Consider the following 26,950-nt stretch of genomic DNA (forward strand, 5'->3'; position numbering starts at 1 on the left):
TACCGTAAGGCAGAATACCATACATACATACATAGAAATGAGAAGTTAATGGCAACGCTGTAATATTCACACTAATTGATAGCATTTAAGTTGCAGTATAAGCAAAAATATTACCATCTCTACTTAATAAACACGGAAAAAATGCAAAGAGAAACTGTTCGTTGTTATCCATCGCATTTTTAGAACAGTAAAGTTATATAATAATGATTTGTAACAACACACAGTTCTTGCGATCTCCACGCGAGTTAAGACAAAGAAAATCGCAGAGTTTATTGTACTTACGGTTTCCATGGCGATGGAGTTTGTGTTAATGAGTGTACTCATCTTAAACAAGTCTCTTCATGTCTGGTGCTAATCATGCACAACAAGTGATGGATCCGTGAGAATAACACTGATTTGATAACATGTTAACTCACACATCCATCACTCGTTAAACATGAAATCCTTTTCTTTTAAATGTTCAAATGTGTGTGAATTCCTACGGGACCAAACGGTTGAGGTAATCGGCCCCTAGAGCTACACACTACATAAAACTAACTTATGCTAACAACAGCACACACATCCATGCCCGAGGGAGAACTCGAACCTCCGGTGGGAGGGGGCCTCGCAATCCGAAATCCTTTTCTTCCATAATAGCTGATGACATAATTCGGTCTTTGCTAGCTGCGATTAATTTTGTCTTCATGTTGTTCCTTTTCATATCGGTTTGTTGCACAGCGGCCTCATTACAACAGTGCGGCTACCCTTAATGCTCTTGCTCACGTCCACACATATTGCGAAATAAATGCGCCTGAACTGAAAAATGCATTCATATGGACCAATCGTTTCATCTGTCTACCTGACCATGCATCTCAAGTAATGTCACTGAATGTATTACAATGACTTCATGAGTGGAATTCATACCACATATGCCAACTCCTGTCGGTATTACTTTAGTTAAGTACACAGATAATGTTGCAACAGTTTTGGAAGAATAAGGACCAAACTTCACACCGCAGTTTTTTTAATCCAGAGTTATATTCGATTTGCGAAATAGCACACACTGAATAAATAAAGGAAGATTAACGTTTAACGAAGCATCATCATCTCGCTACTTCTAAGGGTAGAGTACTTGTCTACAAGACGAACACAGACTCAATTTATAAGGAATGGAAACAGCTAAAGCAAAGGCGTCGGAAGTTGCGATGAGTGGAGACCGGTTCACGTCAAAATCAAACCATGAAAAGGAAATTACGGATAAATGAGTAGAACGCACAAGGCCATTATAAACTGCGATGGAAGAAATATGTTTGTGTCAAAGCATCACCTGACGTACTCTGATGAGCCAAACACTTTTACCATCTGCTTAATAGCTTGTTCGTCCGTCTCTGGAATGCAATGCAGCAGCGATTCTGCTTGACATGAATTCCACTAGTCCTGGTAGGTTTCCAGAGGTATGTAACACGGGATATCTATACGCAATTCCCGTAATTTACGGGCCGGCGGTTGATAGGTGCGGATTTGGTGCCCAGATGCGTTCAGTCGAGTTCAAACCAGTAGAATTTGGTGGCGAAGCTATCAACAAGGGTTCGCTATCAAGTTCTTCAAACCACTTTAGCACCATTCTGGCCTTGTGGAAAAGGAATTATCCTGCTGGGAAATCCCATGGCCGTTGCGGAAGTCATTAAGCATGAAGGGATGCAGGTTGTCCGCAGTAATGTTCACGTAGTCCACAAATGTCATGGTGCCTTCGATTACTGCCACAGGTCCCATGGGAGCCCTGCCATAGTACCGCTCCTACCGATCTGTGATCATTGTGCGGTGCATATTCCGAGCAGTCTTTCCCCTGGATAACGGCGTTTAACTTAGATTGCCCACCGACTCATTGCCACAGTCTAAAATTTCGGTGGCATCGAAGTTTATTCCATACAGGTGAGACTGAAAACATCCATTTCCATATTCAATGTATTTTAAGGCATAAGCCATTTGTAATTGGCTTTTTTTTCGTTTTTTCTTGTCGTCATCGGATATACTACTGTGACTTTTAACCCAGAGGGCTTAATATTTTATAATGAAGTGAAGTGGTTCTCTGCCCTGGACCAGCTGCCGGCTTCCATAGCTTTAACTACAGACATAGAGTTGGTTAATAACAAGACTTTTGTTCTTCTAACAAGCTTCAGTGCCCCCATTATCGCAATGCTTTCGGCTGTAAATATAAATAATTCTCGAACGAAATAATTTTCTTACTAAACACTTTCTTTTTCCATTTTCGATCCGACTGTGTAAATTGGAAAGTAGTCTGGCCACTTAATTTGCAGTGTTAACGAATGGTTGAAACAGAGAGTTCTTGAAGTCAACCCTCTTCTATTTTATGAGTTGAAGCTCGAAGTTTTGTAACACAGGAATCGCTTTAATAAGTCCACACATTGGAACAGATCTCCATCAGACAACTGATTCTAACAGATAGTTCCACGCCGTGTTAACTGTGATACAATGCTGGAAACGTTTTGGTACTGCTCTTTTCACATCGTAAGGATGAAGCTGTCAGTATTTTTAGGTAAGGAGGATGTTTAGTAATCAATATTGTGGAATGTAAACATTTATCATACAGCAATTGTCTTCTTATGCTCGGTCGTTTCATTAATAATAACTAATTTATTGGTCTGTTTCCTGTTGCTGCGAGACATACATCTGCTTGGCATGCATATAATTTTCTCAGGAAAGTCTTGTGAGTATTGTGATATAAAGTGCTGCCACGTTTTCTGGAGATAACGAAAGAACATGGTAAGCAAAATGCTCGGGTATGCCTCCCCCCCTCCCCTCCCGCCCTCCAATTTCCCCAAGAGACATCGAATAATTTAAATCTCTCGCGTGCGATTCCTAAAATCCAAGCAAATAGACATTAATGGTTGTCCAAGCTTCGTTACTACGCTCGTAACTTTTTTCTATCCAAGCTTGTAATACATAGGAGAATCGGTGGAACACATAGGAAGTCAAATCTTGTAGATAAGTAACATGTTCCAACACCTCCTGCTACAAATCCCTCCGTTTTACCATAGCCCAGTCACCTATGTAGGCTGGTGTTACTTGTGAAAGTTTAACATTCATCCGCCCTGAAGACTATGTATTGCATTTACTAGTTACATTTTCTTACCTTTGTACGATACGCGGTAATAAGACTCAGTCTTGCATCTCAAAAACATTGGCATTAGTATTTATGGTAATTCATTTTACCTTTACTTCTTATTATTCAAAAGCTTGAGCGATGGGAAAGCAAGTCTCGCTGGTAATTTCACAATGGATTTTTGTTGGAATTTTGTTAGTAAATGAGTTAGGTTCCACAATTATCCTTTAGTAGCTGATAGGAACGTAAAGAATTAATTTGAGAAATGTTACTACAACACTAGAGAACATTCCTACCAGAGACAAACCGAAAAGGTTAACACCAGAATATTTCTGGAAAGTAAGGTGTCTTCTTCATTGAGCATAATTAGGTTACAATATATACCAAGAGGGCACTCAATATTTTATTTGAAAGTACCGGGTGATCAAAAGTCAGTATAAATTTGAAAACTTAATAAACCACGGAATAATGTAGATATAGAGATAAAAATTGACACACATGCTTGGAATGACATGGGGTTTTATTAGAACAAAAAAAAAACATAGTTCACAAAGTGTCCGACAGATGGCGCTGGACAGCAAAACGTCAGTGACTGCGCATGACAATCGTGTATAAAAGAGGCTGTAATGAGAGAGAGAATCAGATGCGTCAGCAGTCGCAGTATGTTGACGTTACCTGAAAAGGCGCTTTTAGTGAAGCTGTATTATCAGAATGGGGAATGTGCTAGTTCAGCGTTACGATCCTATCTCCATAGGAATGGGATTCGAACGGGTAAAGGTCCGTTGACAAATGCAGCTGTGGCGAGAAGTTCGAAGCCGCGGGTTGTTTAGACGATAGACCCCGTAGTGGCCGACCGAGTACAAGGCGTAATGCTGCTGAGACAGTTCAGGAAGAAATGGAGAATGTAGCGGGTTCATCTATGCACGGGGAAGTCAGCGCTCGTGTAGTCGCACGTCGCACCGGCATTCCATACGCTACTGATTGGTTGGCACTTAGGCGTACCCTCCGATGCTATCCGTACAAAATCCATCGGCATCATGAACTGTTACCTGGCGATTTAGTGAAGCGGAGGGCATTTGTGGTGTGGGCGTTTCAAAAGATAGTGGAAGATGACGATTGGTTGAGTAACGTGTTGTGGAGCGACAAAGCTCATTTCACGCTCCGAGGGTCTGTCAACGCCCACAACTGCAGAATTTGGGCTACTGAAAATCCTAGAACTGTCGTGGAAACTCCATTGCACGAGAGAAAGTCACGGTATGGGTTGGATTTACCACATCTACCATTATCGGGCCTTTTTTCTTCGAGGAAATGCATGATTCTGGTTTTGTAACTGCTACCGTGACGGGTGAGAGGTGCGCCGGTATGTTACAGAATCGCATCATCCCCAGCCTGGCTGATAAACACCTGCTAGAACGTACGATGTTTATGCAGGGTGGCGCTTCACCCCATATTGCTAGACGCGTGAAAGATCTCTTGCGCGCGTCGTTTGGTGATAATCGTGTGCTCAGCCGCCACTTTCGTCATGCTTGGCCTCCCTGGTCCCCAGTCCGTGCGATTATTGGCTTTGGGGATACCTAAAGTCGCAAGTGTATCGTGATCGACCGACATCTCTAGGGATGCTGAAAGACAGCATCCGACGCCAATGCCTCACCATAACTCCGGGCATGCTTTACAGTGCTGTTCACAACATTATTCCTCGACTACAGCTATTGTTGAGGAATTATGGTGGGCATATTGAGCATTTCCTGAAAAGAACATCATCTTTGCTTTGTCTTACTTTGTTATGCTAATTATTGCTATTCTGATCAGATGAAGCGCCATCAGTCGGACATTTTTTGAACTTTTGTATTTTTTTGGTTCTAATAAAACCCCATGTCATTCCAAGCGTGTGTGTAAATTTGTACCTCTATATCTACATTATTCCGTGATTTATTCAGTTTTCAAATTTATACTGACTTTTTGATCACCCAGTATAATTTCAAATCATTTGTGAATTTTTCCAGCTTTTGTGAGGGAACCTAACACTGGCATATCTTATAAGTGCCCTTACATGACATAGGGCTCAGGTAACACTCATCATGTGCCCCTAGATGCACACGCGGGGGAGGTAGTTGCTCTCTTAGGAATACCAAAGAAACAACGTGAAGCATATTTCTCAGATATGAATGCCAGAATGTTGTCCAGATGAACAGAATTTTCTGTATGTCAACAGTCTACTCTTCACCCACGACTGTGATGTACAAGCATCCTCCAAACATGAGCTATGAAGATGTTTGCACTTTCCCTGTAATATCGCCGTAAGCTGCAGTTACGGAATATCTGAACTGAAATCAAAGTGATGGCAATCTATAGTATGAGGTCTATTTTATTTCTCAAGGTCTGCACAGTGTCTGTAGTACGTCGGGCGATCGCGTCACGACACACTTTTCAGTTCTGAGCGCTTAGTGACACGTAAAAATGCCTAGAATAATAATATTTCCCTCCAGGTATGAAGTGCGAACTGTCATTCGAGTTCTTCATGCTGAGGTATTCCGGCTGATTTCATGCAGCCCTGATAAAGTAACTGACATACGTGGCAGCGAAGTGCGGCAATGGTGCATGAACTTTGAAGCATGACATAGCCGTTCGTGATGCACGGGAATCAGGGAAGGAAGCGAATGTCAGTCGATGATCTCATTCAGCAAGTGGATCAGGTGATTCGAGAAAGTCGTCAACGAAGGGTAGTTCAGAACCATCGAACAGGATTCTTCATGACTATGCTCGGCTACACCCTGGAGCTGCAACAAAGACGCATTTGCAGCGTTTTCGATCGGATGTGTTTGATAATTGACGTTACTGCCCGGACTTTGCTTTCTCTGAATATTATTTCTTCCCTAACACGAACCGCTGGCTATGAGAACAGTCTTTTGGCACACACAAAGAGTCGCAGATCATTGTAGAGAACTGGCAGAAAGCATATTCGAATGTCCTACATGACGAGGGAATTGTAAAGTTAGCACAACGCTACGACAGATGTCTAGGTCGGTGCGGCGACTGAGTAGAGAAATATCTGGAAAGTGTAGTTATATGTTGCAAATAAAACATATTTGATTTTCTGTGTGGCTCCCAATTCGCAACTGATCGGACTTAAAGAAAAAACCCTCGCCTAAACATCATAGGATCAAAACGATACTCATATCAGTCCTATGTAGCAACAAGCGCTGTGCATGCTTCACCGACCAACGATACGGCACTGTGTTGAAACATTGTAAAGAGCGATTATAAGAAAATTTCGCTACCTGAGCCACTGTAGACGGAAAACTATTTACCATATGGGTACCCAACTTTATTGGAATGATGTCCGCGCTGTGCGCTACAGGATTTGCGTTGTTAGTAATATTAGTGTAATGACTTGCCGTTGGACGCCGGTACTGGTACGACGACGTATGGTTGAAACACAAGCATCAGTGTGAATTAGAGTTGCCCAGAATCAACATGGGTCTGGACAAGGTGAGCAGGGCTTTTCTCGTAAAGCTGTTTCATCAAAACAACAGCAATAGTGCTGCTGCTCTTTGCGAGTATCGATGCATTAAAGAAATACGGAGGGGTCCTCTTTCCGCAGCGGTTGAATACAGGATTCGGAAGTTCGAATTAACTGGAGATTTGGGAATTGCTCCTGGGAGAAGCCGGGGCTAATTGGGCCACAAATTGTTGAAGAAGTTGCTGTTGCAATGGTTGAGAATTCTGGACGCAATATGCGATCTTCAAGAAGTGCGCGAGCTGTGTCGCGACAGCTGAACATTCCATGGTCCACCATTCGAAAAGTGCTGCGGACAGTTGTGAAATGGTATCTCTAGTGAGATTCCAGGCTGTCGTTGATGCAGATAGTCGTCACAATGAAGAACTTTGTAATCCATGGTTTGTAACCATGGTACGCAGTTATCAGATGTTACCCACTCATGTGGAAGCTAAAATGTGTTTCTATCGTTCTTCTGGAACGATGCTTGCCTACTCCTCATGCCACTCAACCCACTTCATCGCAACTTGTTCTGTTGTCATTGCACTACACCCAACTGTTGTGCGATGTGCCGGTACAGCATCCGTTGTTCGCCATGCCAATGATTCTACCTTTCACAAAATCCAAAATATGATGATTAGTTGCAAGTGTATGTCTTGTAAGCATGTTGCGTTGCGATATCCACCTCAAAGATTCCAGTAACATTACAAAAATTCCATAGCGATCACGAAATCCATCATTCTTCGTCTGTAATAATGGCTGTTTTATGTATAGAAAATACTGAAGAGAAACTCGCATAAGGATGAAATGAAGCAGACAAAAGGGTCTACAGACATACAGGGTGAGTCACCTAACATTACCGCTGGATATATTTCGTAAACCACATCAAATACTGACGAATCGATTCCACAGACTGAACGTGAGGAGAGGGGCTAGTGTAATTGGTTAATACAAATCATAAAAAATGCACGGAAGTATGTTTTTTAACACAAACCTACGTTTTTTTAAATGGAACCCCGTTAGTTTTGTTAGCACATCTGAACATATAAACAAATACGTAATCAGTGCCGTTTGTTGCATTGTAAAATGTTAATTACATCCGGAGATATTGTAACCTAAAGTTGACGCTTGAGTACCACTCCTCCGCTGTTCGATCGTGTGTATCGGAGAGCACCGAATTACGTAGGGATCCAAAGGGAACGGTGATGGACCTTAGGTACAGAAGAGACTGGAACAGCACATTACGTCCACATGCTAACACCTTTTTATTGGTCTTTTTCACTGACGCACATGTACATTACCATGAGGGGTGAGGTACACGTACACACGTGGTTTCCATTTTCAATTACGGAGTGGAATAGAGTGTGTCCCGACATGTCAGGCCAATAGATGTTCAATGTGGTGGCCATCATTTGCTGCACACAATTGCAATCTCTGGCGTAATGAATGTCGTACACGCCGCAGTACATCTGGTGTAATGTCGCCACAGGCTGCCACAATACGTTGTTTCATATCCTCTGGGGTTGTAGGCACATCACGGTACACATTCTCCTTTAACGTACCCCACAGAAAGAAGTCCAGAGGTGTAAGATCAGGAGAACGGGCTGGCCAATTTATGCGTCATCCACGTCCTATGAAACGCCCGTCGAACATCCTGTCAAGGCTAAATGGTTCAAATGGCTCTGAGCACTATGGGACTTAGCATCTTAGGTCATCAGTCCCCTAGAACTTAGAACTACTTAAACCTAAATAACCTAAGGACATCACACACATCCATGCCCGAGGCAGGATTCGAACCTGCGACCGTAGCAGTCCCGCGGTTCCGGACTGCAGCGCCTAGAACCCCACAGCCACCGCGGCCGGCTTCCTGTCAAGGGTCAGCCTAGTGTTAATTGCGGAATGTGCAGGTGCACCATCATGCTGATACCACAGACGTCGACGCGTTTCCAGTGGGACATTTTCGAGCAATGTTGGCAGATCATTCTGTAGAAACGCGATGTATGTTGCAGCTGTTTGGGCCCCTGCAATGAAGTGAGTACCAATGAGGTGGTCGCCAATGATTCCGCACCATACATTTACAGTCCACGGTCGCTGTCGCTCTACCTGTCTGAGCCAGCGAGGATTGTCCACGGACCAGTAATGCATGTTCCTTAGATTCACTGCCCCGTGGTTTGTGAAACCCACTTCATCGGTAAACAGGTAGAACTGCAACGCATTCTCTGTTAATTGTCTTTGACAGAATTGCACTCGATGATTAAAGTCATCACCATGTAATTGCTGATGTAGCGACACATGAAACAGGTGAAAGCGGTGACGATGCAGTATGCGCATGACACTACTTTGACTCAGTCCACCGGCTCTCGCAATGTCCCGTGTACTCACGTGTGGGTTCATGGCAACAGCAGCTAACACACCAACTGCACCCGCTTCTCCTGTGACGCGTCTGTTACTGACAAGTTTGCGTACTACGACCATACCTGTTGCATACAGTTGGCGGTAGATGTTTTGCAATGTGGGGCACGTTGGATGCTCTCTGTCCGGGTACCGTTCTGCATACACCCTGCAGGCTTCAGCTGCATTTCGTCGACACTCGCCATAGATGAGTATCATCTCCGCCTTTTCAGAGTTCGAATACACCATGGTGACACTTCCTACAACACTACACTATCACAGACGTCTGGTAACACGGTGTACTACAGTTGGTCTGTGTGTGGAGACGAATGCAGAATAATAATAGCAGCAAGAGCTACATGCGGACACTGCGACAGCTAGACCAAACCACAACAGTGCACTACAGCCACACTCGTAAACACGGTCGTCATCGTAAACATGTCCCTGCAGGTGCTGCTCGCCGACCGTGGCCCGTGTTTGTTACAACACGCAACTGAACGTCGGAGGTTTCAAGCGTCAACTTTAGGTTACAATATATCCGGATGTAATTAACATTTTACAATGCAACAGACGGCACTGATTACGTATTTGTTTATATGTTCAGATGTGCTAACAAAACTAACGTGGTTCCATTTAAAAAAACGTAGGTTTGTGTCAAAAAACATACTTCCGTTCATTTTTGTATGGTTTGTATTAAACAACTACACTAGCCCCTCTCCTCACGTTCGGTCTGTGGAATCGGTTCGTCAGTATTTGAAGTGGTTTACGAAATATATCCAGCGGTAACGTAAGGTGACTCACCCTGTATAAGAATGCTATTTAGAGGAAGTGTAAAATGGCAATGCAGGAATGGCTAGACGAAAAATGCAATTCTGTAGAAGCATGCATATCTAGGGGAAAGATAGATGGTGCCTATGGAGACATTAAAGATACGTTTGGAGAAAAGAGAAGCAGCTGTTTGAATACGAAGAGTTCAGACGACAAGGAAATAAGGGAAAGCTGAAAGGGGAAAGGAACTTCTACAAGGGCTATTTGGAAACTAAGAACCGATCAGACGTGAAATGGAAACCACAGTGAAAATAAAAATGTTTTATTTGGATCAGTTTACTACGCCTTCCAGCTACTTCTGTACATAGTCGTCGCCTCGACTTAGACATTTGTCGTAGCGCTTTACCAACTTTCCAATACCCTCGTCATAGAAGGCAGTCGCCTGTCGCCTGTGCTTTCCGCCACATCTCTACGTTAGTCTGTGCTTTGTTGCCTGTGCAGCGGTTCTTGTTAGCAGAGATGAACATCAGAGGGAGCCAAATCCGGGATGTATGCTGGGTGGTCGAACACTTTCCATCGGAAACGCTGCGGGGGCCTCCTCATTATCCCTTTAGAGTTCAGCCGAGAATTATCATGAAGAAGGAATGCATGGCAGGTACCTTGTATGGCAGGGAAACCTAGCAGCGGGCACCCATACTTGGCGGGAGACACTGTTGGTCTAGTCATCTTTACGTGATCATAACTGAAAAGAGCGACGAGACGCGATCGACAAGCATACTAGAGGTATTGTTCAACACACCTGTGAAAAGCTTCATCGGATTTTCACTGTCCTTTCCCTTTCACGACCTTTCGGCCCTTACTTTCTGAATACCACTCGCAGAAGGGCTGTACAAGGAAAATGAACCTGAAGTTAACGTTATACCAACCGAAGAAGACGTTGATATAAATCAGTTTTGAGATATGATTTCGGGTGAAGAATTCGACATATCGTTGAATGACCTAAGTCGAAACAACGCCCCTGGAGGAGCCGACATTTCCTCAGTGTAACTGAGATCCTTGAGAGAGCCAACAATGACAAAACATTTCGCCTGGTGTGAAAGATACAGGCCGGCCGGAGTGGCCGTGCGGTTCTAGGCGCTACAGTCTGGAACCGAGCGACAGCTACGGTCGCAGATTCGAATCCTGCCTCGGGCATGGATGTGTGTGATGTCCTTAGGTTTAATTGGTTCTAAGTTCTAGGCGACTGATGACCTCAGAAGTTAAGTCGCATAGTGCTCAGAGCCATTTGAAGCCATTTGAAAGATACATGAGAGAAGTGAAATACCGACTCTCGTTTTCTATGTGACGATATGATGTATAATTCACTGACATATTTTTTTCCACGACATGCTGTTCAGAGTGCATGCCATGAATGTATATATCATGGCGAATCTGTTGGTGGATTAATCACCTGCGAAGATGGAAATGAATTGGCGAAACCTGCAATGTGAACATTTCAGCATTTAGGCGATACTGACGTAATGAATGATGATGTAAATAGTCCATCACATAGAGACCCGTCTAAACATTTTCCGCAATTACAACCTGGAGGACGATGCAGAGTACAGAAATTAGCGGGCGCGCCAAAGTTCTGTTCTCAGAGATCAGATATTGAACCCTAAAAATTCACATAAACTGAAAACTGAAAACCATCTTTATAGCCTAGTGGCTATGATCGGTTGTGGGACTGAGTGCTTGTCTGTTTGTTATGCATCAGGTATTCAAGTAAGGCAGCATATTATCGCTTCATCTAAATGCCGCGTGGTTGCAGCAACAACAAAAATATTGTAAGTTATACTACTGCAAAAGTGTATACTCTAGATACCAGGCAGAATTTACAGGAATAATTGCCAGTACATTAACAGTGAAAACCTAAAATAAATGAGGTCTGACAAATAGGGTAATTTTTGGGGTTATATCACCATGCCTTCTTCTGACTGAGCTATACGAACAGGAAGTGATCCGAGAGCGTACCTCTGCACTGACCAGGGAACAGCTAGGTGAAGCAGAGGGACAGTCAGCTGATCTTCAGGGCGGCACCACAGCTCAAGGTAAGTGCTCGCTAACGTATGTAGTTGCTATGCTCCTCCCCACTGTTTAGGTACCAGCAGTGTATCCCTTGAGAGAAGTGTTTTTCTTGTATTGACACTGGTTTGGTAGACCACATCACAAATATGATCCACGATGACGCTGATTTATCCATTCCGAAGTCCTCAGGTCATCGTAAGAGGAATTCGTACCATGGTAAGCGATGAGTGCTGTTCGATAAATTGAGCCACGCATGGGTCTCTGAGACTGTTCAGTGCTGACCAGCCTCTGATAACCTAGCAGACTTTCGGACTACAGGGGCGGAATTTCCACAAACAATCAAACGATGCAATAAAAATCTGACTGGGTGCTATTACCAGTTCCACTTACTATATAGAAGTATGGGAAGGTATCCGGAAGAGCTCCTGTAAATGTCGCAGCAGCACTACATTCGAGCCTAACAACTCATGTTCATAAAATTGATTGCGAGAGGCAACTGGTTATCATCAGTTGTCAAACCGAGTGTTAGTGATTTGTAATGGGTGAAGTGTTCAAAGCATGCAGCAGATTCTAGTTCCATGTAGTAAATGCAGTTGGCCAGCAATAGATGCTGTTCTAAAGCAGCATTTTACCCAAACCAAACCAAGGGATGTCACTTGGACAATAGCAGACCAGAATGAACTTTCACTCTGCAGAGGAATTTGCGCTGGCATGAAACTTCCAGACGGATTATAACTGTGCGCTGGACCTAGTTCGAGTCCTGCTCTGGCGCACGATTTTTGTCTGTCAGGACGTTTCAATGACAGACCAGTTTATGATGCCTACAGTATTTCACCGCTACGTCTTGAAAATGGGGTGCGGTTAGTTTATCAGATTTTTAAAATTATGACTCCTGTAATTGCAATTACAACCGAATCTAGTGTAGCATGCGACGGCACCTGCGAAGAGAGTCACAGTCATTCTACAAGTTTCTGATTGTAAATGACTTACTTAGACCTAGTTTTTGCAATGATAGGTAGCATATTAGGCAACAAGTTTCCTCCAGCGAGTTCGATGAAATGCCAGGTTTTCAGTATCCTCCCAGTTCATGTACGGCTATAGAAGTATCCTTTACAAGATTTCGTTTTCAACTGTTACGAAGTCTTCCTCTACGCCTATATTTATCAGTTTATTTGCACGATTATTTGGGGATTCCTCCAACTTTAATGAATAGAACATGCTCCGCAAGCTTCAGTCGTCTTTAGCAACGATTTTATGCATGCTGCGTAGACTACTTCTTCTCAGTATTTCATCATTTGAAACGTATTCACGAAAACTGATACTCAAAATTCGCCTCAAGCATCGTTGATTAAAAACATTGAGCTTTTGTGCTGATTTTTCTGTCTGTGTCTCACACACGTATATTATGGCCATTGGTAGGATGATAGAGTAGCACATCCGAAGCTTTCTGGGCACCCTTATAGAGTCTGATTCCAACTTCTGCTGGTGACGTCTGCATCTACGTCCCCGTTATTATAGATATGGAGGTCGAGGTATGGAAATCATCAGTATCTTGCAGTGCCTTCTTTTGCATTAAAATGGGACTAGACACACTTTCTTTTTTATGTTTCATTACTATTTATTTAGTCTTTCGTAAGTGACAATTACACCCAGCTTGATAACCATTGGTTGTAAACTTTGTTGTGATACTGCCAGAAGAACAACGTCATCAGCAAAATGCAGCTTTTCTAAATCAACGAAATTTAGATGCAGTGGACAGCTGAATTCTGTGGATAGTTCTGTTACATTTCGCAGAATAAATATTTGTTCGGAGCAGGATCTCCCACTTTGAAAGTCAGCCTGTTCTTCTCGTAGTCGACAACCTGTTGACGCCTCCAATCTTCCGGAATTTGTCTTTTTTTGCCAGCAGATATTTTACTGCTTAGTACGGTGGTTAATTAAGGCCGGGCCACCATGTTTCAGAATTTCGGATAACTTTTCTTACAGTCCAGCTGTTTTATTGTTTTCAAGTCTCGTGATTCTTGTGCACATCTGTGCTTCTGTGACATAACCTGTTTTTAGAATTGTCTCTTGCATTTGTGGCTTATTTTAGAAGTTATAAGAATTAAACGGGATTGGGCTTTTTCATGGTTTCCTTGAAGTACGCAACCCAGTACGCAGCTTGTTCATAATTTGTGATCAGTAGTTCCTCATTTTCATCCTTTATGGAGCCATTTGAAAAATTATAGGCTCAAGTAAGTTCTCGACCTAGCCGGTTTAATGTCTATGTCTTTTCGAGGGGCAGCATTTTTCGCCTGTCTTCCTTTCCGTTCAGAGTACTCATTTTGTCGGCTCTGCACCTCCTTTTGACTTGGAGGTCAAACTCGCCATAGATTTGTCTAGCGACAGGCGTTCGACAAGTACACGGAAAAACGAAAAACACAACACATTACCGTGCCTAATGCGATGTAGGAAAACCGTTGGCGTTCAAAGCACCGGATAGGTACAGATCCCGGGTGATTTTTAAAGCAACCTTATACCATTCTTCCTGCAAAATAGTGTCAAAATCCTGTAACGATGACGGAGATGGATTGCGATTACTTGCCTTTATCTCCAAAGGAGACTAGAGATCTACCGACTGTGACGCCCAGAGAGACAATTCATCCTTCTGCTCACAAGAACAGTTATCTACGATACGAGCTGTGTGAACTGGGGCCCTGGCGTCTTGGAACAATGTGTCACGACTGGGGAACAAACATGGTAGAGGCGCTATTCGGAAAGTAAGCTCCGATAGGTCACGGAACGGAAACGACAGTGAAAATCCGATGAAGCTTCGCACAAATGTGTTGGGCAGTTTCTCTGGGATGCCTGCCGATCGCATCACGTCGCTCTTGTCAACTCTGAGCACACAGTGAGCAAGTAAATATGCCTGGAACAGTAGTGTCTCCTTCCAAGTATGGGTGCGCGCTGTGTGGTTTTGCGTGATTTCATACAACCCCACGTAACCTACCTGGTATGCATTTCCTTTTTCATGACAATTCCCTGCCGCACACCACAGGGGCGATAAGGACGCCCTGCACCGTTTTCACTGGGAATTATTTGATCATTTACCATACACTCCGGACTTGGCTCCCTCTGTTGCTCATCTCTGTTCACATGAACCGCTGGCTGGCATTTTGGTATCGACAACGAACTGCAGACCAGCGTAGAGAAATGGCGGAAAGCAGGGGCTGCTGCCTTCTATGACGAGGGTATTGGAACGTTGGTAAAACGCTACGACTGATCTCTATGTCGGGGCGGTGACTATTTAGAGAAGTAGCTGGAAGGCGTGGCAAACTGTTTCAAATAAAACATTTTTGCTTTTCACTGTGGTTTCCATTTGGTGACCGATAGGACCTTACTTTCTGAATAGGCCTCGTACCACGGGATGGACCTGATGAGCCAAAATGATCACGCAATCCTTGGCAGTAATGCGAGCGCTCAGAGTAGCTGTGGGGTCCATGGAATATCACCATATAGCTGCCCAGATCATCACCGATTCACCGCAGTGTTTCACACTTTGGATGTAAACTCTGCCAGGAATTAGAAACAATATGCAAAAAGACTCGTCCGAGGAACTGAAGAAATTTTATGGCTTCGCCAGGACGGTTTCTTAGTATGAGCATTCCCTTCACTGATGAGTGGGTTTAGAATTCCAATTCGCCCTCCAATTTCCAGCTTATGGAGCTCCCGTTTTGTTGCTTTGGTGCTGACAGCGTTCAAGAGTGTGACGTTCAGTTCTGCAGTCTTTTGCAGCTGTCGTTCGTCACAATCCTCTTCAATGACCGTCAGTCACGATCGCTCCACACACACACTTCCGTCCGCATTGTGACTTAACGGATTATATTTTTCCGCTTTCCACGTACGAGGTATAAATCTTCGATACGGTTACTCTTGAAACACTTGACATTTCGTCTACTTTAAAAGCACCGACCGTAGGAGCACCAACAATTTGGCAACGTTCGTATTCACTTTGCTCCGACATAATGCACTCACGACTACACTGTTACGACACGGTTGACATTTGCAGTGTATTGAGGGCATTGTACAAATGATATTCATTGTCAAATACAGTAGCGCAACCTGTGGGTTTGACTAGCATTTGTATTCAAGCATGCGTTTCCCATCATGTTTCCATAATTTTGTCCAAACCCTGTATCTGCAGCTCTTCTTGACCTTTGGCTTGTTCATGCTGTTGCTTTACCATTAGAGAACAAAATTTCCCAGTATCTGGAAGGAGGAAATTTTTATCCCGTTCTAAAACCAAGGAAGGGCTGCATATATGCCAGTAGTTTCAGCAGTGTCCCCGTAATGTGCAATGTGCTAAAGATCCACCAGTATATAAACAACCGCCGCTTGGTGGATACTAGAGACCAGGGAGTTCCTTAACAGGCCTCAGTGCGGATTCCTGAGCAGCGATACCCATTGTTGACAACCTGAACAAGCTAGAGGTGACTATACAACAGATATTCCTAAGGATATAGTACCTAATACGATTACATTTTGATGTAGGAAATGTATATTATACTACACTATGTTGTATGACGAGGAAGAACTTTGTTAATTTCTATTGATTCAAAAGAACTATAGCTATATCTGTGTAAATGATCTCTGATATTTCACTCACCAGTGCCCGTGCTCGAGGAGATCTGGTAGACGACCTGCGAACAGAAAGCACAAATTCAGTATTTTATATTTAAAAGTATGGTTAAGGAAGAGAGCGTCAATCAGCTTGCCATGCTACTCTGTGGGAGATAATACATAAACTTTAGACTGCTTATTAAAAATTATACAGAGACGTGAAATAAATTAACACAGATGATATGACTGATAATATTTATCTTTGCTCTAAGCCATAGTATACTGCACACAGGTATTTCGTTTAACACAAAGGAGAGTACGATGCTATACATAAATAATATAATGTAATATATTATCCACTCATAATTTCAATTCCGGAATGAACATGTACTGCTACTGAGGGGAAGATAACACGTAATGTTTGTGAAATTACGTTCATTTGTATATATGACGGACGTGTTTTCGTTTGTTATCAATTATCTCAGAAAGTCTTTAATATACGTGAACACAGAATTGAATCAGAAAGTTGAAACTCATGGACCAACGCTGTATTACTCCTCAGTCATATTCTTATTCAAAACGCAGCCGGCCGGTGTGGCCGAGCGGTCCTAGACCGTTCACTTTGGAACCGCGCGACCGCTACGGTCGCAGGTTCGAATCCTGCCTCGGGCATGGATGTGTGTGATGTCCTTAGGTTAATTAGGTTTAAGTACTTCTAAGTTCTAGGGGACTCATGACCTCAGATGTTAAGTCCCATAGTGCTCAGAGCCATTCAAAACGCAACTTTCCGATTTAATTTTCAGTTGATAATAAGTCATTTATCAGTTGTAATACTATACAAACGGTTCAAAAATGTTTTGCACTATCCTCATAACATAGGTACCTCGTGTTTCTTAAAAATGTTTTGACACACGCCATCACTTCGTTCAATCCCATGTGTAGTAAAAGTATAAGAAAACATGTACAAGGGGAGGCCACGACGTTGGAATCACTGATTTACTTCAAACTTCGTACGCCTTTATTAGGCCATTAAAACAACATAATGTGCAAATAGTAAGGTGCACCACTGTGGCAATTCCGAGGAAATCGCAAGAGAAGTTTTAGGCGTCTTTTGAGTGACTTATGTATCTGCGCGCAGGTAGCGGTTATTAGAGTTCGTGGTGGTTAAGTGTTTAGCGTCGTGGGCATGGGACGGTTCGCATCCCACAAACACTAATTGTTGAACCTATATTTTTCTTCACTCGTCACATCATTTAATTTACATGAATTTTGAGAGGTAATATAATGAAAAAAAACATGTACATTTTCATTAAGCTTTAGTGAATTTGATATGCTATTTGGCTAATTACTATTGTTATTTAAATTTTTAAGGATGCGGACAGGCTTGGAAAGCCTAACTCAAATCTCGATAAATAATGATTTGAAAGACGTTATTCACAATCAGTAATACAGTAAGTCACAATGTGCCAGACCACAAGAGTAATGCACAATTACTTATCGGATGTGCTCTCAACATCACACGTTGTTGGATGGTGTTTTTCATACAGACATGGAAAACACAAATAGGGACGGCATCTACCACATCGAATTAATGCAGTTTTCCCGCATTTACAGGGTATATTCAGAGTTTCTAAGGGAATGAATACCTTTTAGACATTCTGAAAAATTTCTCTTTATTCCGATAGTTTGTAGGCAATCTATAAGTAACGCAACGTTTTGGCAAATATAGTTTCTGACAGTTGGTGAGGTACGATGGAATGGATTGTAGTAGTATTTTCAAGAGAAGCAATTTCTCGTTCGTTGTCAATCAGAAATGAACAGTTCTGAAGGTGCTTGGTAAAGTTTTTTACTTGCCGATGGAAATAAACGTCGCATGGTTGGCAAAACGGAATACATTTTGGGGGAATGACTCTAACTGTACAAGTTGGAAGGGCTGCGTCATCGATAAACATGTCATCGTATAAATCGGGATTAGTTTGACCCTTTGACTCCGCCACACGTAAGGAAGCACAGCGCTGATTAAAAACGAACTGCAGACCTGTGTGGTAAAGCTTCCCAGACTTCGAACAAGTTACAACGACGTTTGGAAAGTCTGCCGTTAATTTCTCAACAGTACCTATATTAAACTTTTGGTCCAAACTTTCATGTGGCATCTTGCGGTAATAATTCACCAGACATTGTCATCGTGTACTGCGCTGTGTATGGGTACATTATCTTGCTCATATTGCGCCTTGAAACAAACAATTGCCGGCCGTTGTGACCGAGCGGTTCTAGGCGCTTCAGTCCGAAACCGCGCTGCTGCTACGGTCGCAGGTTCGAATCCTGCCTCGGGCATGGATGTGTGTGATATCTTTAGGTTAATTAGGCGTAAGTAGTTCTAAGTCTAGGGGACTACTGACCTCAGATGCGCTTACAACTATTTGAAAAAATAATTTTTGAATTTCTTTCAGCGAGAGTTCTGTCGTAGGTTGACTGGCACTGGGAACCTGTATAGTCCGTATCAATCACATTTTTTTTTGTCGAAATTAGGAATAAATGCTTTATCTCCAGTTGAAACTTTCTTGCGGCTTCCAGTGTTTCTTCCCAACTCATAGATTCCCTGTTACGTATGTCGTCATCTTCCTCTACCGCCGGCCAGTGTGGCCACGCGGTTAAAGGCGCTTTAGTCTGGAACCGCGCGACCGCTACGGTCGCAGGTTCGAATCCTGCCTCGGGCATGGATGTGTGTGATGTCCTTAGGTTAGTTAGGTTTAAGTAGTTCTAAGTTCTAGGGGACTGATGACACGAGATGTTAAGTCTCATAGTGCTCAGAGCCATTTTTTTCTTACTCCACCGAATTCTGTGCCATTGTTCGAATTTTTTAGCCAACGAAAGTGATGCTTTGAACATGAAGTTCTAGGACTGAAACTGGCCTGCAGCAGTTAAATTCCATTGCTGTAAAATCCTTATTGTTGCCTGAAACGTAAAATAAAAGTTTCATGTCATTGTATTAATTTGTTGTTAAAATGCGGTTGATGAAGATAAAAAACATTAGATGGAAAGTTGACAAAAATATAATTTATTTTCTGACGATTTTTGCGAGCTTGCACCAAGCGGTCAATAGTTTATGATTCAATTAGTGCATATTTATCAGTCGCTGATCCTCCACGTTTTACGTTTGCTTCTCATCTCTTCAAATGGTCCTTTCTTTTTAAACTTCGAGATACTTTTCTCTGGAGAGTTTGTAAGTTCCACGTGGGGTGTTCCTTTGCCAGTGTTACAACTTTTATTTTCGCCTCCAACTGAATGTATTCGGCTTTTCCCTTCTGTTCGGCTGGTTCAAAATCCTCACTGTCGGAAATATCGTCAGCTTCACTAAGTAGACCTTCTTCATCTACTTTGTCGGAATGAACGAGCCCCTCGTCAATAATAAGTCTCTTTTCTCCTAACATTTCGACAATAGAACGATAAAGTACTTCTCCAATCGCCATTGCGTCTGCAGAAATCGTCGGTGATTGCTCTGTATCAATAAGGTCCGCTTCTTGAAGAAGAGTTCCACAGTACACGAACACAGCTTTTAACAGACGTTTTGTAAGTACGTTATGTTCTGAATCGTCACGACATTCATTATATGCAGCAGTGGAAGAACAGTACAAGTGTAAATTCTGTGATATTCAAAAAATTTGCACCTACAATGTCCGTTCTTGCTGCATTAGCAACGTCTCACCGTTACGCAGGTTAACCACTAAATGGGGCCTGCGTCTGTATCTGCAGCTTGAAGCGTCGAGGTGCAAAGTAGTTCCGGGTACTTTACCAGACTGCATGTATAACGGATTTCGCAAAGCACAATTGGCATACATTTTCAGGAATACCCTATGTGTTTCTTCGTTCAGTTTTCTATAGCTATAAATATGTTTGTTCCAATAATTAAATTTAATTAAAAATAGTAATTAGTTAAATGAACCCTCCAGGGTGGCCGAGAGCGCTAACGCGCTGCTTCCTGGACTCGGATAGGCGCGCCGGCCCGGGATCGAATCCGCCCGGCGGATTAGCGACGAGGGCCGGTGTGCCAGCCAGCCTGGATGTGGTTTTAGGCGGTTTTCCACATCCCACTAGGTGAATACCGGGCTGGTCCTCACGTTCTGCCTCAGTTACACGCGTCGCAGACATTTGAAAACACATTCGCACTATTTCACGATTTACACTAGACACAAACAGTTGGGATCCACTGATTCTGTCCTACAGGGTACAGGATGGCGGCAGGAAGGGCATCCGGCCACTCCTTACCATTAACATGCCAAATCCGATTAACCGTGGCCCTTAGTAACCGCGGGACAAGGTGCAAGCGACAGATAGCAAGTAGTCAAATAACACGAAATTCACTGAAACTTCATGCAAATATACGTGGTTTCTCAAATTATATTGCGTCTCAAATGCCATAAGAATTAAAGAATATGACCTGTGATTAAAAAAATAGATTAGTAATTAAGTTTAAACGGGAGTCTATCTGTCGTGTTATACACGTCAGTCTTACAAACTCTACCGATAAGCATTTGACCGCTACGAACTCTAACATCTGGCCCCTAAGCACAGAAACATCAGCCACATAATACACGCCTAAAACTTCTCTTGTGATTTTGTCGGAATTGCTGAGTAGTGCAACTTATTACTTGCACGCTATATTGTTTTAATGGTCTACTAAAGGCGTATAATGTTTGAAGTAAATCCGCGATCCCAACGTCGTGGCCTCCCCTTGTCAGTGACGTTCAATAAGAAGCGCTGTGTCTTCAACTGTGAACGATTCATTGCAACTAGCGTATCCTGTTCCGTCTTTCAGCTCGTCTTGAAGGGTCCTTAGGCAGTTACCCATTGTCACTTAACGCCAATAAATAGTATCAGAATGGAAGTTGCCCAACAAAATGGTACATACCGCAAGATAGCATTCAAACGTTGATCCAATGACAGGAATGGTCTGCAGTATCCGCTGAAGTGGACCCGGATGAGCATGCTTGGGACAGTGGCACCGTGCAAGGCGTCGTCGCAGAAACCCTCCTCACACAATGGATGGCCTCAAAAGGGCCGCAGTCTAAGAGTGGAACAGGCTCCAGCAACAGTGTCTCAATATCTTGTAGACAGCAAGTCGAGAAGAATCGAAGAATGTTATAATTTACGGAGTGGAGCAGCATAGTACTGCATGTTGTGCGACAGCTGATTCCGATTTCACTGACGTGCAAATACGTTTCTTTCGTACAGACTGTCGTTATTTCGATTATTCCCGAGCAAGTGGAGTATTAAGAAGATGGATATGTGGACACCCGTCAGGAGACCCGGATCAGCGGCATCATGTTGTCTCCAACAACGAATGCAAGATCTGCCTGACGCGTAGTGATGTAGAAAAGTGTGGAGGCGGCTACGTCCCAATACACGACACAGGAACGCGAACCGTGTTAGTGAATTCAATTTACAGGGACATCAGTCAATTAAATTCTGGGCCAGGTTTGCTAACGGATGTCGGACACGTCTCTTCGCTATCGAGGATAATTTTAAGGTTGTTCGGTAACAGGACAGGATCCACCTACCAATTGTCCAGTCCTACGGTCAACATTTACAAATGAATTTTTCTTTAAAGACGACAATGCGCGAGCCCACTGATCCCAACTCATAAACACCATGGTCGTGGAGACAGGAATCAAATCGCGCGGTCTAAGGCGCCTTGTCACGGTCCGCGCGGCTCCCTGCGTTGGAGGTTCGAGTCCTCCCTCTGGTATGGGTGTGTGTGTTGTCGTTGTGGAAGTTAGTTTAAGTCAGATCAAGTTGTCTGTAAGCTTAGAGACCGATGACCTCAGCAGTTTAGTCCCATAATATCTTACCACAAATTTCCAAATTACCAGTAATCAAATGACTGGAATGGTCTGCGGTATCTGCTGAAGTGGACCCGATTGAGCATGCTTGAGACAGTGGCACCCTGCAAGGCGTCGTCGTAAAAACCCTTCTCACACAATGGATCGCCTTAGGAGGGCCGCAGTCTAAGAGTGGAACAGGCTCCAGCAACGTCTCAATATCTTGCAGACAGCAATTCGAGGAGAATTGAAGAATGTTACAATGTACGGGGTGGAGCAACATAGTACTGCATGTTGTGCGACAGCTGATTCTGATTTCACTGACGTGCAAATACGTTTTTTTCGTGCAGACTGTCTTTCTTTCGATTATTCTTTTGCACTTCTTCGCCACTAATATTCATTTTTACACGTTTTTATTACGTCGCTATGTTGTCTGTTTGTGTGTTCGGTAAAAATTCTGCAACTGATTTTAAACTAACTTCACGAAAAGCTAGAGACTCAAAGCTTTCATAATTACTCAAAAAATGGATAACAATGCAATATTAATTTGCTTTCTTGTCTGGTGTGTGTCAGTGGGAACTTTGTGTACCAGTGCTAATCATACCTTTCTTCGTTCCAGTCGCGAATGTATTGTGGAGAGAACGATAGTTGGTAAGCCTTTGAGTGATTTCGAATCTCTTTAATTCATACCCTCGGGGTCTCTTCGCTAGGTATACATCGTAGGAGGCAGGTGAAAATAAACTGCTGCTGTAATCTCAGCAAAATGTTCGAATTCGAATGACAAATTTCACACACACACTAGACTAATAAGCAGAAAATAACTATATAAATAAAAATATTTTTAATATAAAACGTTTTTAAAACGGATTAAAAAGTATAAAATAATTTATCTTAGCCCCACAGAGATCCATAACCCCACACAGATATCCTCAAAACTAGCACTTGTGAATTTTTAATAGCTGCAGTTCATTCAGTCCAACAATGATTTGTGGAATGTATGGATCCTTCACTGGACTCTTCGGTCCCCCGATTTGTCACTCAATGACGATATCTGGGATGCAATGAGAATATATATACTTTCTTACCATTATAAACCCAGCAATCCTGATGAACCAACACAACATGTGTGTCAGGCATGGCAAAATGTTCCACAATATGACATTGAGAGCTGCTTGTTTCCGTACCACAACAAATACAGTACTGTATTCGTGCCTACCAGTGATGTAGATGATAGACATCAATTCCGAATGGAATGAAATTGTAACCCTTTAATACGCATTATGCTATGAATATCACAATAAACACTGATAAATCTGGTGTTTCATGGGTTGGTACTTTATATTTTCAGTTAGTGTAATTACATCTTATCAAAGTACGATAACGATCTAATATTCATATTTAGTAGTTTACGTACTTATCCAAAGACATTCTGCTACGGTCAACGAACGATCACGTTTTGTGACAGTCTTTTGAAGAGAGCCAGCAACGTTGTTGTTTATGTACTGCAAGGAGCCAAAAGTACAAACACACATTTTTTATCGTAATGTGTATTCCACTTCTGACCCCTGCAGACCAACTAACATGCATAGCGGAAAAATCCATTTCCTGTCAGACTGCTAGTGAGAAATACCTGTGAATCGTTTTAAATTATTTGCCAACCTACAACTTCGTGTTGGTGATCAACAACTGCTTATACAGCTAAATGGGAACGATGCCATTAAGAGCTGAATCACGATGGATTCTGGTCGCTGGAAGAAATAATCATCATCAAAAACTAGTCAGCAACGTCAAGAAGTGCTCAAATTTGTCGTCCACCTCATTTAACACTGTCTGGCTAGAACCGAGGTGCCGCAGCACTAGTGGGATCTGGGCAGTGCCTAGACGCCATAAACGAGTGTACTATTTAAATTAAAAATCAAAATTATATGTGGATATTGAGTAACATACTTACCCATAAACATTGTAGAGTGAGTACAGAACCAGAATGAGATTTTCACTTTGCAGCGGAGTGTGCACTGATATGAAACTTCCTGGCAGATTAAAACTGTGTGCCGGACCGAGACTCGAACTCGGGACCTTTGCGTCTCGCAGGCAAATGCTCTACCATCCGAGTTACCCAAGCACGACTCACAACCCGTCCTCACAGCTTCAGTTCTTGCAGTACCTCGTCTGCTATCTTCCAAACTTCACAGGAGCTCTCCTGCGAACCTTGCAGAACTAGCACTCCTGGAAGAAAGGATATTGCGGAGACCTGCCTTAGCCAGAGCCTGGGGGATGTTTCCAGAATGAGAATTTTCATATCAGCGCACACTCCGCTGCACTTTCTTAGTATACTGAGTACAGGCACTTATGATTTTTTTCCAGACCATCATACATAGTAAACAAATCTATTAGTTGTCAAACGTTTGTTTTACAACCGGAAATGAGCTGCCAGTTGTGAATATGTACTAATTAATAAAGTAGCGTTTACCCAGCCTGCCATTCACGTAGTTAAACTGAATTGATGTTTTGATCTCTTACAACAAACAAGGTCTACAATTAGGAATGAACCAACTATGGCGGGAATTCTCAGACTTATCATCTGCCCGATTTGCCTCTGACTCTCTAGAACAGGACAATCACGGCATTATAGTTCTTGTCAGGAATAGGAGGGTCAACGACATTCCATCTAGTTACCGCAGTTCCAGTTATTGATAATTTCAAGTAGTAGTAAAAATTCTGATAAAATTAAACCTCTCTGTTTTTGATGTAGAATATAATGAAGTGACAACGACACGGGATGCATCCTGATATAGGGTAGGACCTCCCTTAGCCATGTTTTGTGCAGATAATCGACGTGTCATGGACGCGACAAGTTGTTGAACATAGAGTTGGGGCCCCTCCACGCCCGCACCAACGTGGTGACCAAACAAAAAGTTCTACTGTCACCTCCGTCAACATGTTAGTTATCTAATAGGTGGATCACAGGATGCTGGGATGTGATGTTATCCGTGCGTCTGGGTAAGGCTACGCATTAACACGGTCCATCAGGTGATAGATAGTGGACGAAACGCGAATGAGGGTAGCAATTTGAAGAGCAGAGGGAAAAAAAGTGCCAAGGCTCGTGCCGTGGGAAAAAAACCTCTGCGACAGTGTGATGGGTAGTAAGAGCGGTAGTGGCTTACTAGCTGCGATAGTTCATACAAGGTTGGGTTTGTTAGTATGGGTATCATGCGTCATTACCGTGGCAAGCGATGGTGATGTATCCGAGTTTGCTGCAGCCGCTGCATTCCTGGAACAATCAAGATCGTTATATAGTAGTGGGAGATCGGCCATAGATCATCTCACTGTGTGGGGTGTGTGTGGAGCTTGTCTGCATGTAGTGTTCGGTACGGCTTCCCTAAGTGGTGCCAATTATTCGGCAAGTGTGTTCCAGCTGGATAACCAGTAATGGTGTCTGATTAGCGGGGGCTCACCTGTACCGTTGTATTTGCGTGTACTTGGTCATAGATGTTAGGTCCTTACAAGTGTGTCTTTTGGTCTTTCATGTTTCCATCTATGGTTGTAGACGTAGTTCCCCAGATTCAGAATAAACGGGTTCTGCGAATGTCTGGAGTTTCTGTATAGTCTTGTGGTGAGTTTGTTGATTACCTCCGTGAGAGTCTCAAGTTGGTGTTCCCGGTGAGCGTCCGCGATGCGTGTGTACCGTGGAGCATTGCTTATGATTTTGAGTACTTTGTTTTGTATGATCTACAGACGGCGCAGGCGTTTGGGCGCAGCGTATCCCCAGACAGGAGCTGCGTACGTCATCAGGGGTCGAATAAATGGCGTGTACATGGACCTCGACAGCCTTCTGTAAAGTGTGCTACGCCTGTTGAGCATAGGGTAGAGCTGTTTGAGCCTCGCGCTTGCTCGGTTGGTCACGCGTTGTATGTGGTCCTCCCAGAATAATTTTCGGTCCAGCCAGACACCGTGGTATTTGACTTTCTCGCGGAAACGTATTGGGCGTGCATGTAGAGTTATTGGTCTGCAGTATCGGTGTTTGCGTAGTTGCTTCGGTCTTCTAGTGAACAGAACGGCTTCACACTTGTCGACGTTTACTCTAACACGCCATTTCTCCAACCAAGGCTCAGACACTTTGAATGTGGTCTGTAAGTGTGACATAATGTTTGATGGTTTCCAATCTTGCGCGAGGATGGTTGTGTCGTCCGCGTAGATTGCCATCGTTCTGTTGTGTGTGATTGGGAGATCGTTTATATAGAGGTTAAACAGTAGGGGCCCTAGGATGCTTCCCTGGGGTACTCTCGCGTGTGTACTGTGTCGTGTTGGTTGTTTTCCCTGCACGTCAGTGTTGAAACTCCTGTCTGTGAGGTATGAGTGTATGAGACGCACCAGCCCGTCGGGGAATCCCGCGTCGTTGAGTTTGCGAATGAGGCCGTTGTGCCATAAACGGTCGAAATCCTTTTCGATGTCCAGTAATACCGCCCTTTGTTTGTGTTGAAGCCATGTGTTACATGTTCAACGACACGTAACAGTTGTGTTATGGAGTGGTGGTTCCTGAAGCCGAATTGCTCCGGTCTCAGGATGTCATTTGTTATGCAGTGTCTAGTGATGCGCTTGAGAATCACCTTCTCAGCAATCTTGCTGAGCAAGTTCAGAAGACTGATGGGTCGGTAATTTTGTGGGAGGCTGTGGTCTTTCCCCGGCTTCCTGAACATCAGGACCTTA

This window comes from Schistocerca serialis, chromosome 3 (genome assembly GCF_023864345.2).
Source record: "Schistocerca serialis cubense isolate TAMUIC-IGC-003099 chromosome 3, iqSchSeri2.2, whole genome shotgun sequence".
Classification (NCBI taxonomy): Eukaryota; Metazoa; Arthropoda; class Insecta; order Orthoptera; family Acrididae; genus Schistocerca; species Schistocerca serialis.